We start from the raw sequence: 7,302 nt of genomic DNA on the forward strand, positions 1-7,302 counted from the left end.
GCCTCAAACACACTGGCTACAATGGGAACAGGAGGATAGTCTTTTGTCTTCTTTCAGAGTTTTCCAAGACTGCATTATAAGGATTAGCAATCACTACCTCTGAAGCTTCTTCTCTCAAGGAAATTATCATCTTCTTAGAAAGCAAAGTACACACTGAGAGCATATCGCTGCTCAAAGTGCTAGATTCCTTTTCCTAAAACTCATGTGGGTTTTGGCCTTTTGATTTCCATATCTTATTTTAAAAACAAATTCATTCGCAGATTACTCTTTTCTGGTTGCTAAAGTGTATATAGCTTCATATTTAATTCATCAGAGAAGGCAATGGCAACCCACTCCAGTACCTTTGCCTGGAAAACCCCATGGGCGGAGAAGCCTGGTAGGCTGCAGTCCATGAGATTGCAGTGGGACACACTGAGCGACTTCACTTTCACTTTTCACCTTCTTACATTGGGGAAGGAAGTGGCAACCCACTCCAGTGTTCTTGCCTGGAGAATCCCAGGGACGGGGAGCCTGGTGGGCTGCCGTCTATGGGGTCGCACAGAGTCGGACACAACTGAAGCGACTTAGCAGCAGCATATTTAATTCATAGGGCCTAGATTCTTACTAATCTCAAGGTATCACTTTGCTACTTTATCTAATTTTTAAAGTCCGTCTTGTCATCTACTGATTACAAAAGATAATCTAATCTTCCAGTGTGCTGAGTGAGGGGCTTAAAAAAATACAAGAAAAACAATAAAGTTCACAACTAAAATGAACAGTAGGCATCTCACAAAATATGCGTTACTTTTAATAGTAGAGAAAGCAGAAGCAGATCTTTTAAAGCTAAAAACAAAACTGGAAAGTTAAAAGATGGCCAGAGTCTGGACTTAAAATAAATCAGGTTGAAATCCCAGCCTGGTTTCCCCTCTCCATTAAAATGTGTTCAGAAAATGCTCTAATATCAAGCTCCTGATTTTTCCCCCTTTAGCATGGTTGCATGTTTTGACTATAAAATTAGTTTAATGAGATAAACTTTGGTGACCAGGATTTTTTTTTAGGCCTACTAGCCTAGTTGTTTGGAGAAGGCAATGGCACCCCACTCCAGTACCCTTGCCTGGAAAATCCCGTGGATGGAGGAGCCTGGTAGGCTGCAGTCCATGGGGTCGCACAGAGTCAGACACGACTGAAGTGACTTAGCAGCAGCAGCAGCCTAGTTGTTTTTTCTTAAACTTCCTTGGATCCCCCCAAAATGTTGCTAGTTCTCAGCATAACAAATTGTAACTCAAAGATAGATTCATCATTTCTGATGCAACAGTCAGTTAAAACTAATTTCTAGTTAAAGAGGAGTTGTTACTCTTCAAACACTCATTCCTAACCGTCTGGAAATGCCACTATTAAAAACCTTCACGTCTTTCCTTAAGATGCTGTGACCCTTCTCCCAAATCTATACTGAACAATTCCTCTCATACATATTTCAAAGTCTTGCTTTTCACTTGCACTACTGCTCTTTTTGTGGGCAGCTGCAGCTTTAAACGTCTCTAATTCTAGAGATTTAGGGGTTAAAAAACACTTGAGGCCAACACTGCTCTTCCCTGTGAAAGAAGGTAAAGATGCAGTAAGAACTGTTTGCTATCACATGTCTCCGGAAGAAAATAAAGTCAACAGCAGTCTAACATCAACAAACTAACATGCTCAGAATAAGTTTTCAGTATGAAATCTCAAAGTTTTACTAACACATAGGAAATTTAAGTCGGGGAGAGAGATTTTTTGCCAGTCAAGGGGGCAACAGAGGACTTACAGTGAGTTTAAAACCCCTCTCTTTGCCCAATGATGACGCGCTCACAACACTGTGCTAAAGAACGTGCACTTTACTATTTATCTTCCCCTCAAGGCTCCCTACTTCAAATATCTCAATCATGGATGAGGATCTCTCTAGAAAAATCTACCTAAATGTTCAAAGCACAAAACAAAGCTCAGAGGAATACAGTACCTAAGATGAAAAAAGGGATGAAAGAACCTAAAGTCCTTTCTTCCTCTATTAATAGGGCACTGACTGGCAGATTTAGGAGAGATGTAGAGGCAGGGAATATTAGTGGATGAGAAAAAAAATGGAGGAGGAAAGAGAAGGTAAAACGATAGGCTTTACTAACTGCTGAGGTCCTTTAATGGACCGGAACCTGGTGGTCCGGAGTCAACCATAAGAAAGTAAAGGAGAGAAAGAGGCTGATATTCCTTGGTTTACGCAGACAGCCAATAAAGCCCCTAGCACGGGGGCTCGCTCTGTTAACAGAGGCCTCAGGCGCCCTCTCGATGGGGTGAATGCACACAGCACCTTCTGGAGGGGGTCTTAGAAGCCTGGGCAGGAAAGTGAACTCAGAGGGCCTCTGCGCTCCAAAGAAATAGCCTGATAGAGAGAGAGTAAGAAAGACACGGGGACTAGAGCTCTGATGGAGCAAAGGTGTTTTAATTAACATGGTGTGGGCATATATACTGTCTTACAATGTAGTTATTATCAGCAAAGATAAAGATTAAAATTCCAGATTTACCAAACAGAGGCGATCCATATTAAAGAGAGAGAGAGTTTTAAACAATCACTTTTACCCTATCGTTCACAAGAAGAAGAGGGTACTCAACTAACGAAGGAAATGCCTGGATTCCTCAGCCCCAGGGAGAGGCTTGCCTCTCCTCTTAATCAATTAATAAGGAACAGAGAATTCCCGACAGATCCAAAACAGCACACAGGAAGCCTCCTGTTAAATGCTTCCTTGACAACTAATTACCTTATTTTCCTGACAGTTTCAAAGCATTTGGGGGGGAGGGGTAGAGGAGGAACCTGTTATTTCACTAAATAAAAGGCAACACTGTAAGAAGAATTGCATCTCAATTATCTTTTATTTTCAGCTCTATCCTTGCAAGCCTGCCCACTTAAGCTTTTACATCACTTTCCTATCTTATTACCTCTATGTTGTGGTTTGGTACTTCAAACACACACTTTTTTTTCCCCTCCTCTCCTTCTTATGGAGGAAAAAGATGGTACTGATTTGCTTAAAAGTATGGATGGGAAAAAAAAAAAAAGGAAGGATGGAAAGCATTATCTTGAGGAGTAAATGGTTCTTAATAACAGAACTAAGGATTTATCTATCCCTTTGACTGTCAGCACACCATTAAAGGCTAAAAGAAGGTTCAAGAGGGAGTTAACATCCCCCTTGTCAAGTCTTTGTTTCCTTGCTCCTGCGGTATTGGCTTTGCCAAGTAACCCAATTCCGGTACATAAACATTACAGGTCTCTCCAAACTACTTCTATAAAATAAGATATTGTTTGACCAACCTTAGAGAGCAGTCATTTATTTCTATAGCTGCTGGTCTGCTCTGCTGCTCTGTCTGCCTACATTCAGAAGGGAACCAAAATTCAAAATTTCATTTATTCTGGGCCAAAACCCAGACCTTTTGTCCTTCCTAGATATTTTGCAACTTCGAGTTGACTCTTCTGCCTAAATTAGTGGCATACGCTTCTGTTCTTTTAAAAAAGAAAGAAAAAAACCACCCCTTTTTCTCTTATTGAGGAAGGCACCTAATTCTGAAAAAGGCCTCTCGGAAGATGTTAAAATGTCCTGAAATGTTTAACAGCACCTTATTTCAGAGGCTATGGATGAACCTCCCCGCGGTACCCCAGGGCAAACACACGGAGCGTCCAAGGGGGCAGAGGGGGAAGCCTCGAGGAGGAATATGCAGACTTTGCAAAACTTACGGGAGGGAGGAAAGGAGACAACTTTCAGGACTAGAAACAGGAAGCAGTCCAGATGCTGCGACGCCGCCCGCGCCCCCACACCCAGCCCTCGGTGCATCGTCCTCCCCGCCAGCGGCCGCGCGCTCCACCCACAGCCCTCAGCGGCCAGGGAGCGCCACACGCCCCTGCGGCGCCGACCGAGCCCCAGGGACGGGCCGAGGGCGGCGCGGAGGGAGCGCGGGCCACACTCGAACAGGTCGCTCGGCGCGGGCTCGGGACCGAGAGGGTTAATCCAGTCCGCGGGCCCGGTCCGCCCAGCCCCAAACGCGGGCTCCCCCGCTGGCCCGCCGCCCACCCCGAGAAAGCCCCGAGACCCCCCTCCACAGCTCGGCGCCCAAGGCTTTCGTTTCGGCGGCGACGAGAATAACGATCCCTGAGGAGGACGTGCCGCGGCTGCTGGTGGCTCTTCGGCACAGGATTAGACCGAGGAGCGGGTAGCCGCGATGGCACCTCCTCAGTCCCCACTCCCGAGTCCTTTTCCCGCTGAGCCGGACGGGAAGGGGCCTGCACGACCCGGGGCTCACCTCACACCTCGAGGCCGGCCGCAGCTCCCTCAGGTAAAGGGAGCCAGCGAAGAGCGCTGGCGTGCGCCTCGGAGCGACCGCGACCTATCGCGATCGCCGGGGCGCATGCGCACGCACGTAAGGCGCAGGTGCGTTGCGCCCGCTCGGCCGAGCGCTGCTATTTTGACCCCAGCTTCTGGATACCGGTCTGCAGGTTTCCTTGTTCTTTACCTCGCGCCGAGGCTGATGCCTGGCCCTGTCCTGCTCCGGCGGAGTCCTTCCGAGTTCTGGAAGCTTTTCTTAAATGCCCTCAGTCCCCTTTGCAAAACTCTCCCTCCCTTCCCTGCTTAGACAGTGCAGCGACTCTCATCACTCAAGCCTGGAACGCTATTATTGCGAGACCACCAAAACCTGTTTCGAGAACCAGCGTGTCCCCTAGGGACCCGGGGATTGGAATTGGCTAAGAGGCGGGTGCTGAGAGTGGTACTGGGTGCAGATAGAGGTAGTCAGCTTTCATATGGCAGAGCTCCAGGCTAAAGCAGCAGAGCAGATACCCTCTTTACCAACACCCACTTTAGCGAGCAGGTGGGGCTTGAGGTTATTGGTGGCGTTCCTCATCTTCTGTTCTTTGGGAAATGTTTCTTCTCTCTTTTTCTTCATAAGTGATTTTATTTTTTTCTACATAAGCTATTTCAGAACTTAAAGATTCCTTAGAAATCATCTAAACCTAACCTCTCGTTATTCAGACGCGGAAAAGAACGGTCCAGAAAGGTTAAAAAGACTTAGCTAAAGCCAGGCAGCGTCTTAAGGGCTGAGTCTGGATTCACTCATTCCAAGCCAAAGCTGTTACCTTTGCCTCCCCATCATTTTACCTACCTTCCTTTCTCTTCCTTTTCCTCCCTTTTCAACCTAGACTTCACAGGCATCATTTTGTCCCATGGTAGCACACAGGACTTAAAGAAATACTTTGATCTTGTAGCATAGTATGACTGTACTTAACGTTATTCAACTGTACAATTGGTTAAAATGGTGTATTTTAATATAATCTTCTGTCTGAATCTTTGCCACCCCATGTTAGGAAACTGACCAAAAACAGCTATATAAATCTGTGGTTTGTCCAAACCCTTGGGACACATCTCTGTGACATCTTTAATTATAGGCAACTATTTTATACAAAGAAAAGTGGAAGTGTTAATTCCTCTGTCGTGTCCGACTCTTCGCAATCCAGTGGACTGTAGCCCACCAGGCTCCTCGGTCCATGGACTTCTCCAGGCAAGAATACTGGAGTGGATTGCCATTCCCTTCTCCAGGGGATCTTCCTGACCCAGGGATGGAACCCAGGTCTCCTGCATTGCAGCCAGATTCTTTACTGTTTGAGCCACCAGTGAAACAATCTTTTTTTAAAGGTGCTCCCTAAATGATAATAAACACTGAGCTTAGACAGTCATAAATATAGTTTAATGTCAGAAGATGAGCTATGGGAATTGCATCATAAAAGGGATCTGAAATGACATTTTCAATTCCATTAATAAATACTAATGCAGTAATACTTTTTTTTTTTTAAGTAATGTTGATCCTTAGGCTGATTCTTATCAACTCATTGTGTCTTGTGGTGCCAACACTGCCTCTACTGAGGGTCAGTGAAGCAACTAAGAGCATTTATGAAAATCAGTGTGGACCTGCTTCAGGTACTTCTAGAACCCTTGTACCTTCAGATCCTCTAGAAATGTGCTGCTCTCACATTTTTATGCAATTTACACATGGTCTTGTGAAAACTGTCAGGGATAGAACGTATCTTGGCTCCTAGTGGGATGTGGGAATGTTGTAGAAATTATCATTGAATGTATCAACATGATCACATCTCAGAAATAGACCACTGAGTGAAAGAAGCGAACTAGAAAATATGTAAATTATGATAGCTCTTTAAAACAGTCACACTGTTTATAAGGCCAAACGTGTATATAATAAGCATAAAAAGTGGACAAGTAGGCAGCACACTAAATTTCATGACAGTAGATGCCTCTAGGCATGCAGGGTGGAAAATGAGATCTGGGCAGCATGTAAAAGAGGCTTCAACTGTTAATCACACACACGAAGCAAAATGTTAACACTTTTAAAAATCTCTGCAGGGAGAAAAGGGTGTTTCTTAGGCAAGTCTGTAAGCTTTTCTCTATCGTTGAAATCGTTCCTTTAAAAATAATGTTGAGGGGCTTCCCTGGTGGTCCAGTAACTAAGATTCCACCCTCCCAATGCAGAGGACCTAGGTTTAATCCCTGGTCTGGGAACTAGCGAAAGACAGGGAAGCCTGGAGTGCTGCAGTTGATGGGGTTTCAGAGTCAAAGACGACTTAGCGACTGAAGAACAACTGGGAACTAGATCCTACAAACTGCAACTAAAGATCCAAGATCTTGTGTGCTGCAACTAAGATCCAGTGCAGCCAAATAAATATTTTTAAAGTAATTTTTAAAACATTTAAATGAAAGTAATGTTAAATTTTCAAGGACATTGAGCCAATGTGCTCACCGTGAACACAGTGTGAATGGTGTTGTTCATTCGGGGATCAGCAGTCACACTGATGAAGGGCTGAACAAGGAGAGGTCCAGAGGATGTTAGTTGAGAGGATCAATGAAAGGAACCTTATTTTCAGGGATAAGAATATTCAGATCTAACAGGGATAAAGGGTCGAGCTCTCTTTAATCCCATCTTTCTTTCATTCAATGTTATAACCACCAATAGAAAGTCTTTAGGGCTTCCCTGGTAGCTCAGGAACTTCACCGAGACCCAACACTCTCCCAGGGAGTTGTTAAAACTGGTCTCTCTGGATGAACCCATTTTGAAACCATCCATGTTAACTGGTAATACATGGTAATTTAGTATTGCATCTACTTACCTCCCCCAGGCCTCCACCCCTGCAAAAGTCTTTGTTTATTCATTTTCCGTACAACCTGATAGTAAAACATACAACCATACTTAAAAATCACTGGGCTGGAATTCAGACAACATAAGTTCTCATTTCAATTTGGCCTGATCCTT

This window comes from Ovis aries, chromosome 26 (genome assembly GCF_016772045.2).
Source record: "Ovis aries strain OAR_USU_Benz2616 breed Rambouillet chromosome 26, ARS-UI_Ramb_v3.0, whole genome shotgun sequence".
Lineage (NCBI taxonomy): Eukaryota > Metazoa > Chordata > Mammalia > Artiodactyla > Bovidae > Ovis > Ovis aries.